This window comes from Anomaloglossus baeobatrachus, chromosome 2 (assembly GCF_048569485.1).
Source record: "Anomaloglossus baeobatrachus isolate aAnoBae1 chromosome 2, aAnoBae1.hap1, whole genome shotgun sequence".
NCBI classification, from domain to species: Eukaryota; Metazoa; Chordata; class Amphibia; order Anura; family Aromobatidae; genus Anomaloglossus; species Anomaloglossus baeobatrachus.
The window spans coordinates 297,493,197-297,505,433 of NC_134354.1; the positions used below are offsets into that span (position 1 = coordinate 297,493,197).

General features: G+C 48.0%; 1 protein-coding gene across 2 annotated transcripts in view; it reads right to left on the reverse strand.

The window, feature by feature from the left end:
• Positions 1-12,237, reverse strand: part of SYNRG (synergin gamma) — a 179,586-nt gene that overhangs the window by 143,834 nt on the left and 23,515 nt on the right. The gene's annotated exons all lie outside the window — the stretch shown is intronic.

Consider the following 12,237-nt stretch of genomic DNA (forward strand, 5'->3'; position numbering starts at 1 on the left):
CATAACTGCATGCGTCCTGCGTCCCCAGCACAATCTATGAAGATTGTGCAAATTCCATCCCCACGTTGCGTTTTAGAACGCAGCGTATCGGCTGCTGCGAAGGCGCTGCGTTCTAAAAAGCAACATGTCACTTCTCTTGTGCGTTTTAGTTGCAATGTCGGTCTCTCTCTCAGTCTGTCAGTCTCTCTGTCTCCCTGTTGGTTGGTCTCTCTCTCTCTGTCAGTCTATCCCTCTCCTCCCTCTCTCATACTCACCGATCACTGACCGAACTCCGGCACGGCGCTGCATGGCTATCACACTGTGGCGGCTTCTCCAGCTTTTAAAAATGCCGGCCCCTCATTATTCCATCTCGTATTCACTGCTTCCCCCGCGCCTATGATTGGTTGCAGTCAGACACGCCTCGACGCTGAGTGACAGCTGTCTCACTGCAACCAATCACAGCCGCCGGTGGTCTATGTAGTGCAGTAAAATAAATACATAAATAATTAAAAAAAAAAAAAACGGCGTGCGGTCCCCCCCCCCTCCCCCATTTTTGATACTAGCCAAGATAAAGCCACACGGCTTTAGGCTGGTATTCTCAGGATGGGGAGCCCCACGTTATGGGAAGCCCCCAAGCCTAAAAATATCAGCCAGCAGCCGCCCGGAATTGCCACATCCATTAGATGCGACAGTCCCGGGACTCTACCCATCTCATCCAGAATTGCCCTGGTGCGGTGGCAATCTGGGTAATAAGGAGTTAATGGCAGCCCATAGCTGTCACTAAGTCCTACGTTAATCATTGCACGCGTCTATGAGACACCCCCAATGATTAACCTGTAAGTGAAAGTAAATAAACACATACACCCAAAAAAATCCTTTATTTGAAATAAGAAACAAAAAAACACCCTCTTTCACCACTTTATTAAAATCCCCAAACACCCCTCCAGGTCCGGCGTAATCCTCACAAGGTACCACAACGCATCCAGTTCTGCTACATGAAGCTGACAGGAGCGGCCGTAGAACACCGCCGCTCCTGTCAGCTCCACGCAGAAACTGAAGTGAGCCGCACTGTTAGCGGAGACGTCACTCAGGTTACCCGCGGCCAGCTCGAGTCCTCCACCCGAGACCGGTGGCCGCGGGTAACCTGAGTGCGGCACCAATGATCGCACGGCTCACTTCAGTCACTCAGGAGATTTGCGGTCACCGGTGAGTCCTTCACCGGTGATCGCAAATCAAGCCGCGGCACACGCACAGAGCCGCGCGATCACAATGAAGTCGGGTGAAGTTCATCAGAGTTCATTCTGGTCGCGCGGCACTGTCTCGCAGCCAGCCGTGCTGTTTTTGACAAAGCGGTCCCACTCGGCTCTGCTGCAAGTCTATGGCGATGCAGCAGAGCCGAGTGGGACCGCACTGACAAAAATGTGCAGCAAAACCTGCTTTTTGTAAACAGCTTTCAAGGCATGTGCCCACGTTGCTTTTTTTTCTTGCTTCTATAAATCAATAAAAGCAAGGAAAAAGCATCCAGGCAAAGACTGCTGTGCACACGTTGCTTCTTTTTTCCTTGCAGTTTTTGTTGCTGACAAAAAGAAGCATGTCATTTTTTCTGTTGTTTCCACTAACTGACTTCAATGGAGTCAGTGAAAAACACAGGGAAAAAAAAAAACATACATGTAATGCACACAGGGTTTTTTTTGTGTGCTTTTTTACGTCACTCGGGTTCCCTGCAGCCCCTTCCTCATCTTGCGATCTTTACCCAGGGACCTTGCTGCAGGCTCCGGGGACAACACAAGCTGAATAGAGTTCGTGCCGGTGGATCACCGGGGTTTCCTGCAGATCCGCCGGCATAAACTCGGTTCACCTTGTGACGTTTGTGACATGACTGGGGTTCCGTGCACGTAGGCCACATAGCCAGTGTCGGCAGACATTTTCTCATCTCAGTTTTTATTGCGGGACCTTGCTGCAGGGAACTCCGGTGACATAGCTGCCCTGGTCTGGTGGTCTGGGAGGCGATCCGTACCTCGGTAACCCGGGATCGTCATGGTGACGACTCAGGTGACAGCATTACAGGGACCCGATCACCAGGGAGAGGTAAGCGATTCCTCTCCCTGCCTCTTCAATGCTGCGATCGCATTGAGCACAGCATTAAGAGAGTTAAACAGCCGGGAGCGGCACGGGCACCACTCTGAGAAGAGAGCCCCGAGTCCCAGCTGTAAGGCTCTGGGGTGATCGCGGGGTTACAGTGCCTAAATCCCCGCGGTCGCCATGATTAAAAAAAACGCATGTAAAAAAGCATTCGAAAAACGCGCAAATGGAATCTTAAATGCACATTTTTTAAGCTGCTTTTTTTCTGCCAAAACATGAATTTTTATGTACAGATTTTCTGCACATAAAAACACAACATGGGCACATAGCCTTACTACAAATAAAGCAAGTTTTCTGTGTAGAAAAAAAAAACGTGTGAACATAGCCTAAGGTTGTCGTGAAAGACTATTCCTAGGAACGCACGTTGCAAAGTAATCTTGCAGTACAATGTGGCTGCTGATAACCCAATGAGCTAACAAAATGCTTGTTTGTCATGTGAAATAATCTTTTGGGCTGCACAAAAGATCATCAGCCTATGTGCACTAAACGATCTATTAGAAATTGATCAGTACACATTGTTGAGTGCGGTCAGTCTGGTGATCGTGACCACCAAACAAAGAGTTGATCAGTTAGCGTTTGGTACTGCAGGTGGTAAGATGTAAGCACGCCTTATCTGTGCTGAAGAGGAGTATTTATGTAAAGTTACAGTCCAGTTGAACGCTAGATAAACATAAATAATAAAAGGTTTATTATAATCATGACCTATCCTTAGGACTAGTTATCAATATCAGGGTACTTTCACACTTGCGTTCAGCGCAGTCCGTTACTATGGAGAATAGCGCAGTCCGTTAACGCACTGCGCTATTCTCCATAGACTTGTATGGACGACGCACTGTAACGCAAGTGTCAGCGTTGCATCTGCTGGAAGACGTCATTATTTTGACGCAGCATCGGGCGGAATGAACGCAGCATGTAACTTTTTTTCAGCGGCGGAAACCTTTGTATTTCACTGCGCATGCTCATTTTTTTTTTTTTTTTAAATCACAGAAACTTTACTTTGTTTCTCGGGGGCCGAACGTTCAGCTGAGCGCCCCCAGCCGCCGGCATGTGAGAGCTCTCAGCTGAGCGTCCCCGGCTATTGAGAGTGCTCAGCTGAGCGCCCAGCAGCCGGCATGCGAGAGTGCTCAGCTGAGCGCCCGGCCGCCGGGTGATCAGCTGATCGATCACAATAGTCTGCTGCCAGTAAAACTGTATAAAGAAGAAGAAAAAAAAAAAAAGCTTGTAGCGTGTAAAGCGGCCTTTAGTTTCTTCCATAAATTTTCTGTTGGATTCAGGTCAGGTTATAGGGTGGGCCATTCTCTAAACCAGGAGTGGGGAACGTTTTTTCTGCCGGGGGCCATTTGAAATTTCTGCCAACCTTCGGAGGCCGCACAAAATTATCAATGTGAAAATGATCTGACTATATTTAGTCAAACAATTAACTCACCCCTATTGTGGTGGTTGGAGCTGGTTCTGTTTGGTGCGGCTGTGATGTTCGGTGATATTTATGCTGTTCCACAACTGCTTTTCCAGATTTGTCTCGGTCTGGAGCGCAGTCCACTCTTTGTGATAATGAGATTGGTAGACCATATACATCACATAACACACACAGGGACTGGTGTATATATCACAGGAAACACATACATGACTGAAGGGGCTGTTAGCATATCCATCAAATAGGAGATGCTGGAACTGCTGTATATACACATCACATAGGAGACGCTGTGACTGCTGTAAATACATCACAGGAGACACCTACATCACAGGAGACACTGGGGGCACATACATCACATGCCCCTCCTGTGATGAATGTGCTTCCAGCTCCTCCTGTAATGTATATGTGCCCAGCTCCTTCTGTGAGGTATATGCCCCCAGCCCTTCCTGTGAGGTATATGCCCCCAGCCCTTCCTGTGAGGTATATGCCCCCAGCCCTTCCTGTGATATATATGGCTCCAACATCTCTAATGTGCTGTATATGCCCCCAGCATCATACACATCACAGGAAACGCTGGGGGCATATACATGATAGGAGGGGCTGGGGAACAGACATTAATAGGTCACTGGGAGGCATAAGCATTGCAGGGTGGCACAGAGAGCACAGGCATTACTAGGGGGGCACAGACATCACTAGGGGGGCACAGACAGTACTGGGCAGCCACAGGCATCATTAGGAGGCACATACATCACTGGGGGGGCACGCACATCACTAGGCGGGCACAGACCGTACTGTGCAGCCTCAAGCACCACTGGGGGGGGGGGGGTAGGGAGGGTTCAGGCATCCCCGAGGGAGGGGTCACAGGCATCCCCGAGGGAGGGGGCCACAGGCATCCCCGAGGGAGGGGGCCACAGGCATCCCCGAGGGAGGGGGGCACAGGCATCACCGAAGGGGGGGGGGGCACAGGCATCACCGAAGGGGGGGGGCACAGGCATCACTAAGGGGTACACAGCACTGGGGGCTGCACACAGCACTGGAGGGAGAACGCTGCACTGGAGAAGGGGCGGAGAGCAGGCACACGGCGCTTGAAAGCGGGAGGCACACGGAGCTGGAAAACGGGAGGCACCTCCCCCACCCACCTGCCCGTCATCACACATTCAACTGTAGAGTTGAATAAAAGAATAAAATTATGAAAGAGGGAACAATCCTCTCACTTCTAAATCATTCTCTCTCTCAACATTTGAAGCTTTGAAAGCTCGGCGCAGTGGGCGCGATGACATCACTTCAATGTGCCGAGCAGTAAAGACAGAGCTTCAGAACACTCACTGTCGACACCAGAGCAGTGGGTAAACAAGGAGAGGAGAGTATTTATTTTTTCAAATCATTGAGTACACTGTGATGGCCATAATACTATATGGAGGATTATGCAAAGTGCACTATACTATAAATGGAGGACTATGGGATTCATTACATTATATTGAGGACTATGGGATACATTATACTATACGGAGGCCTATGAGGTGCATTGTACTACAAAGAGGACTATGGGGTGCATTGTACTATATGGAGAACTATTTGGGACCATTATAATATTTGCAGGACTATGTTTAGGCAATTATACTATTTGGAGGGCTATGTGTGAGGCCATTATACTATTTGGAGGGCTATGTGTGAGGCCATTATACTATTTGGAGGGCTATGTGTGAGGCACTATAATATTTGAAGGGCTATGTGGGGGCAATTATACTTTATGCAAACTAGGCCCATTATTCCTGATAGAAAGGCTGTGTGTGTGTGTGTGTGTGTGTGTGTGTGTGTGTCTATTATGCTTTGGTAGGGTCACCGTACTTTGCTGGAGGAGTTGAGGCACGTAGAGTCATCATACCGTGCGTGTGGAAGGTACAGTGGGGGAATTCACTGAAGAGGTATTATGCAGTGATTGTGGGACACTTTTGTTTGCATGATACTTAGCCCCTTCACGACCGGCCGATTTTGCACTTTCCATTATTTATTTTTTTTACCTTCTTCAGAGAGACGTAACTTTTTTTATTTTTCAGTCAACATGGTCATGTGAGGGCTCGATTTTGGGCTCGAATAGGGAAAATATTTTTCTTACAATTTCATTTTATTGAAAACTAATTAAAAAACATAGTGCAGCAAGTTATAAACACGCGGTTGACGCGTTTCAGAAGTTAGACTTCCTTAATGATAACAATGGTTATGATTAAGGAAGTCTAACTTCTGAAACGCTTCAACCGCGTGTTTATAACTTGCTACACTATGTGTTTTTTAATTAGTTTTCAATAAAATGGAATTTTAAGAAAAAAATATTTTCCCTATGAAGAAGTTGCTGCTGGATATTTTTTTCTTTTTGCTGCAATTACGTTTGAGCCTCCCTTATTCCATGCACCGTCTGACCTTCTCTACAAGATGAATTTACCAGCATAATATCATACGGTGAGCTGTATTTTTTCTTTTTTTACTTGTGTCCATCCAGGCCTGTATGCAGGAGTTTTTTGCCCCCCAAAAAAATTCTGTGGGCTTCGCCATGTTTTTGTATGCTAGCCAGGTACAGCAGGCAGCTATAGGCTGCCCCCAACCCCCAGCTGCCTATTTGTACCTGGCTGGGAACCAAAAATATAGGGAAGCCCTTTTTTTTTTTTTTTTTTAATTATTTCATGAATTTCTGAAGCTTTCTGGGCACCCCTGCTGCGAATTGCAGTCTGCAGCCACCCCAGAAAATGGGGCTTTCATAGAAGCGCCATCTTCTGGCGCTGTATCCAACTCTTCCAGCTGCCCTGGTGATGGGTGGCTCGCTGGGTAATAATGGGGTTAGGGCTAGCTGTATATTATCAACTGGCCCGAAGCCCGAAATTCATGGTGTTATGCCATTAGACATGGCCATCATGAATTTCTAGTACAGAAAAAAAAAAAAAAACACACCACACAGAAAAATATTTTTATTAGAAATAAAACACAACACAATTAGTGACTCCATCTTTATTGAAATAAAGAACCCCCCACCGCAGTAATCCGGGGTCAAGGATCCCGCGCCGTCCAATCCGGATCCAATATCATCTGATCAGTTTGCTGGAAGGCAAAGCGATCAGATGATGTGTAAGGGTCAAGGACCTGAATCACATGACACAGCAGCTGATTGTATAAACAGCTTTTATACAATCAGCTAATGCATCAGTGCAAAAAAACCCCAAAAAAAACCACGACTACACACTTCTGTGCAGACTCCTGTCCGACAGCATCAGCTGATCGTTTAGGCGGCAGGGCGGTAAAAAGCTGGCCTCACCGCTCGACTTTCAGTGTCAGCTGATGCCGTCAGGTGACCGCATCAGCTGATCATCGCCAGGTCTGAGAGCGAGCGAGAGAACAAAGAAAGAAAGAAAGAAAGAAAGAAAGAAAGAAAGAAAGAGAGATATGCAGCCTCATTGGTGTGTCCCGCGGCTCACAGCTGATGTCCGGCTCCTCCCCTCAGTGCATAATTAAATTAAATTATGATTATAAATAAACATTATAATTTAAAATTGAAAATAAATTAAAATTCTTTACCGGGGCGGCCGGGACTTGAACTCGTGAAGTAATGCTTCTTAGGCAGTAGCTCTAACCATTGAGCCACTGGCTCTAATGAGAAACATAGGAAGATTTGGTTATCTTGACGTCTGCATCAGGGGCGTAACTACCGCGGTTGCAGCGGTCGCCATTGCGACCGGGCCCGGGAGGCGAGGGGCCCGGCGGCCGCCAGGCAGATCAGCAGCTAGCTCCTTTCAGTGAGAGAGGAGATGCGCTGATCTGTCACAGACCACGCGGCCGCTATATGACCTGCTGCCGCCGCCAACACCAGGCCCCCCTGCCTGGTGTCAGCGGCTGTGGCGGCTCCCCCATCACCGCGCACAGTAATAATGAAGCATAGCACGGCTGGTGCCGCGCTATGCATAATCATTCTCCCCCTGTGCCTGCGCGGTGACGTCACTCCCGTGCGACTGCTGTGCTGAGTGCACAGAGCGCAGGACGGGAGGATGCCGACCGGAGCACCGGGAGAACGAGGAGAGGGGAGAACGAGCAGCGGTGGAAGAGGAAAGCGGTGAGGACAGAGCAGCGGCTGGGGAACGAGGAGAGAGGTGAGGACAGCAGCGGTGGAAGGAAGAGAGAGGGTGAGTACTTGTTGTTGGTTTTTTTTCAATATAAATTAGTGAGTACACGGTGGCCAGAGGCTTGGGAAGGCTGCATTATACCTGGAGGTCTGGAGAGGCTGCATTATACCTGGAGGCCTGGAGAGGCTGCATTATACCTGGAGGCCTGGAGAGGCTGCATTATACCTGGAGGCCTGGAGAGGCTGCATTATACCTGGAGGCTGCATTATACATGGAGGCCTGGGGAGGCTCCATTATACATGGAGGCCTGGGGAGGCTGCATTATACATGGAGGCCTGGGGAGGCTGCATTATACATGGAGGCCTGGGGAGGCTGCATTACACATGGAGGCCTGGGGAGGCTGCATTATACATGGAGGCCTGGGGAGGCTGGCTGCTATATTAAACATGGAGGCCTGGAGAGGCTGGCTGCTATATTATACATGGAGGCCTGGGGAGGCTGGCTGCTATATTATACATGGAGGCCTGGGGAGGCTGGCTGCTATATTATACATGGAGAGGCTGGCTGCTATATTATACCTGGAGAGGCTGGCTGCTATATTATACATGGGGGCCTGGAGAGGCTGGCTGCTATTTTATACATGGACGCCTGGGGAGGCTGGCTGTATTATTATACATGGAGGCCTGGAGAGGCTGGCTGCATTATTATACATGGAGGACTGGGGAGGCTGGCTGCATTATTATACATGGAGGCCTGAAGAGGCTGGCTGCTACATTATACATGGAGGCCTGGAGAGGCTGGCTGCTAGATCATACATGGAGGCCTGGAGAGGCTGGCTGCTACATTATACATGGAGGCCTGGAGAGGCTGGCTGCTACATTATACATGGAGGCCTGGAGAGGCTGGCTGCTACATTATACATGGAGGCCTGGAGAGGCTGGCTGCTACATTATACATGGAGGCCTGGAGAGGCTGGCTGCATTATTATACATGGAGGACTGGTGAGGCTGGCTGCATTATTATATATGGAGGTCTGGGGGGGCTGGCTGCATTATTATATATGGAAGTCTGGGGGGGCTGCATAATACCAAATTAAGGACACCTTATACATGGAATATAGGGGTGCATTATGCATGGAGGAGTATGGGGCTGTATAATACAATATGACGTTTTATGGGGTTGCGTTATAATACATATAGGACTATGGGGGCTATACTATAATATATGGAGGACTATGGAGCCTACCTTATACATGGACTATGGGGGTGCATTATAAAACATTGGGGACTATGTGGTGCAGTAAAATATATGGAGTACTATGGGGTGATTTATAATATATGGAGAACTATGAGAAATTCATTATAATAATTGGAGGGCTATGAGGGCTGCTTTATACATGGAGGACTATAGGGCTGCATTATAATATATGGAGGACTATGTGGTGCAGTATAATATAATTCACCCCATAGTTCTGCATATAATACATGGAGAACTAATGCATGATAATAATTGAAGGGCTGCTTTATACATGGAGGATTATGGGGGTGCATTATAATATATGGAGGACTATGTGGTGCAGTATAACATATGGAGGACTATGGGGTGAATTATAATGCATTGAGAAACTGGGAAATGCATTATAATACATGGAGGACTATGGAAGTGTATTCTAATATATGAAGGGTTATGTGGGACCCTTTATACTATATGGAAGGCAATGTTGGGGCCATTATTGTATTTGGAGAACTATATACAAGGGGGGACAAAGATACAATCAGGAGTTGGGAACATTTTATGCTGAGGGAAAAAGGCTCTTTCCCTCAGCACCTAGCTTTCCCATACTCTGCTATACATCTTTTCTCAGCACCCAGCTTTCCCATGCTCTGATATGGGAAAGCTGGGTGCTGAGGGAAAGATGTATAGCAGAGCATAGGGAAGCTGGGTGCCGAGAGCAAGATGGATATCAGAACATAGGAAAGCTGGGTGCTGATAGAGGGATTTCAGATCATGGGAAATCTGGGTGCTGTGGGTAAGAGCCAAGTGTCAGCATCATTATCCTGTACCCTGAGTGTCAGTGTCATTATCCCGTACCCGAAGTGTCAGTGTACGTGGAGGGGGGGGGGGGCCCAGGTCTGAACTTTGCACCGGGGCCCATCAAACTCTAGTTACGCCACTGGTCTCCACTGCAGAATGAAGTCTCTGGTGACAGCGCGGCTCACTTCAGGTGCTGCGTGGAGAGGACACAAAGCGCTCGTGTTCTACGGTGTTTCCTGTCATCTTCATGTAGCAGAGCTGACAGTGTCGTGTGGATTACTTCGGACCTGGATTGTTGTTTGGGGATTAATAAAGAGGTAAATGAGGTGTTTTGTCGTCTTTTATTCCAAATAAAGGATTTTTCGTTGTGTGTGTTTCTTTACTTTCACTTCCAGGTTAATTATGGAAGGTGTCTCGGGGAGACGCTTGTCATGATTAACCCCTTATTACCCGGATTGTCACCGCACCAGGGCAATTCGGGATGAGCCGGGTAGAGTCCCGGGACTGCCGCATCTAATGGATGCGGCAATTCTGCGCGGCTGCTAGCTGATATTGTTAGGGTGGTGGGCTGCCCATAACGTGGCGCTCCCCATCCTGACAATACCAGCCTCCAGCCGTGTGCCTTTATCCTGGCCGGTATCAAAATTGGGGGGAACCGCATTTTTTTTTTTTAATTTATTTATTTTACTGCACGATATAGACCTGCCCGTCGGGGGCTGTGATTGGTTGCAGTGAGACAGCTGTCACTCATCGTGGGGGCGTGTCTGACTGCAACCAATCATGGGCGCCGGTGGGCGGGGAAGGCATGGAATACCTGATTAAATAATGAAGCGGCAGCCATTTTCAAAAGAAGAAAAGCCGCCGGAGATTTGTGACTGCCGTGCAGCACCGCACCAGTGATCGGCGAGTAGGAAAGAGAGAGGGATTGTGCTGGGGACGCAGGACGCATGCATACGCAACGTGCGCGCATACGCAACGTGCGCACATACTTACTGTGAAAAGCCACGCTTTTGGTGATCGAACCATTCTCGAACGTAACTCGAACTGCCGAATGTTTAGCCCCAAAATAACTCGAACATGAAATTGGCAAACCTCGAACCTCGCTCATCTCTAGTCTTCAGATGACATCAGGGTACCATGGCAATGATTGGCACCCGCAATTATTAAATCGCAGAGAGGGGGTGTTCATGCCATAGAGAGGTTTTTAACCTTGTTTAACTTCTTAAATACCGCTGTCACGTTTGACAGCAGCATTGAAGGGTTTAATCAGCCCTGATCGATTCTTAAACCAGTCAGGGTTGATGCATGCGGGTGTCAGCTGTCATATACAGCTGTTACCAGCAGGATTTTCACCCGCGGGGCGGCAATATTCTTTTAATCCTCAGCGTCATTAAAATGTGGCACTGAGGAACAAGGCCTCTGAATGACCGCTGTTAAAAAGGTGTATCGGCTGTCATTAAGAGGTGAAATGTGTGGGTATGTAGTGTATTAATATATTCAGCTAATGCTCTCCGATATCCAGCACCGTTCTGTTCTGCTTCTCAGTGAAGTCACAGTAATTCTGGCTAGCCAACTCACTCCAGGCTTTATGTGTGAGCCGGAAGTATCTAAGTATATATTTAAAATGTAAGTCTATGGATCCTCGTTCTGACTCTCCATAGACTTACATTGCAAAATCGACTTCCACGTCACACTGTGCGCAGGATGACCCGGAGAGCCTGAAGAGTGGTGACATCACAGAGAAGAGTAGCAAAATGGCTCTGTACACCAGAGAGAGCAGTGTAGGTGAATATATTAATACACCCAAACTTCCTACATATATCTATTATACATACATACACATTTAAAAGGGACTGTCAGGACGCTTTTGCTATGTAATCTCATTCCAGTATGCTGTAAGAGTTAACATGCAGTTTACAGCCAGCCATCTCTTATCTCAAAGTGTGTTTTTGTTTACCTGCAATGTTAGTTTAACCCCCTTAGCTTTATCATTAGTGGGTCTGAGGAGCTGACCCTTAGTCCGCCTCCACCTCCTATTGTGATTAGCAGCTTCTGTTTATGGAAATGTACACTGAAAGCCTGATGTGGGCAGGGATAGCTCCCAGAGTTTTGCTACATGTTAGGCCTCTTTCACACGCTTGTGAAAAAACATGCACGTTTTTCACAGACGTGTCAGAGGTGCGTTATGCCCTCCGTGAGCCGTGTTTATAGCCTACGTGTGTTATCTGTGTGTTATCCATGATAACACACGGAAAACGGGAACTTTCTGCTCACCTGTCCCTTGCGTCGCTGTCTGTGGTGCTGATCTTCGGTCTCCGGTCCCACCGACTCCCCGCTGCTGCTGCTTCCGGCCGCAGTGAAGTGAATATTCAATGAGCATAATGAGCGGCGGTCGGAAGCAAGTAACAGCAGGGGCAGATACAGGAGGGCTGGAGAAGGGGAGTAAAGGTTTTTTTTTTTATTTTCTCAAACACGTGTGTTTTGTCCGGCGCGTGTCACACGATCGTTTGCGTTCCGTGTGACACCCATGATGCTGGAGAAAAATGGACATGTTGACATGTG